Raw genomic sequence first — 1105 nt, 5'->3', positions numbered from 1 at the left:
CAACTTTGAACCAGCACCAGTTCCGAACCCGTTCTTTTTTGGTGGAAAAGGGGTAATAGAGAATCTGTGGGATATTGTGAAGAGAAAGTTGAGAGACGCAAGACCCAACACTCTGGATAAGCTTAAGGCCGCTATCGAATTATCCGGGTGGTGATGGCGCAGTGGATAAGACACATGCCTTCGGTGTGAGAGACCCGGGTTCGAATCCACTGTGAGACACCAATGTGTCCCTGAGCAAGACACTTAACCCCTAATTGCTCCAGAGGCGTGCGACCTCTGACATACATAGCAATTGTAAGTCGCTTTGGGTAAAAGCGTCAGCTAAATGTAAAATTATTTAAATTATCCTGGGCCTCCATAACACCTCAGCAGTGCCACAGGCTGATTGCCTCCATGCCACGCCGCAATTTCTTTCTGTGTCTTACCCTCTTGTTTGAGGGTGTCAATGATGGCCTTCTGGACAGCAGTCAGGTCGGCAGTCTTACCCATGATTGCGGTTTTGAGTAATGAAACAGGCTGGGAGTTTTTAAAAGCCTCAGGAATCTTTTGCAGGTGTTTAGAGTTAATTAGTTGATTCAGATGATTAGGTTAATAGCTCGTTTAGAGACCCTTTTCATGATATGCTAATTTTTTGAGATAGTAATTTTGGGTTTTCATGAGCTGTATGCCAAAATCATCAGTATTAAAACAATAAAAGACCTGAAATATTTCAGTTGGTGTGCAATGAATCTAAAATATATGAAAGTTTAATTTTTATCATTACATTATGGAAAATAATCAACTTTATCACAATATGCTAATTTTTTGAGAAGGACCTGTATTGTATTATTATTATTACTTGACAGGTTTTTTTTTTATCTCTTGCTTTTAATTGGCTAATAAATTAAATTATCTGCTGAACAATAACACATGATTTGTATTCTATTTATTATTATTATTATTATTATTATTATTGTCTAAATGAAAATGTTATGATTGGCTTATGTACTGCAAACATTTGTGCATTAAGTCATCATGGATTTTCTACAATTTAAAAAATTATCACAGAATAATATGGTTTCTATACTGTAATAAAGGATATGCCAATTAACACTGCATTATTCAT

Source organism: Siphateles boraxobius, unplaced genomic scaffold (genome assembly GCF_051911475.1).
Source record: "Siphateles boraxobius isolate OS27281-9 unplaced genomic scaffold, OSU_SipBor_1 10, whole genome shotgun sequence".
NCBI classification, from domain to species: Eukaryota; Metazoa; Chordata; class Actinopteri; order Cypriniformes; family Leuciscidae; genus Siphateles; species Siphateles boraxobius.
The sequence above is the reverse complement of the archived record's forward strand: the minus strand, read 5'-3'. Positions refer to the sequence as shown.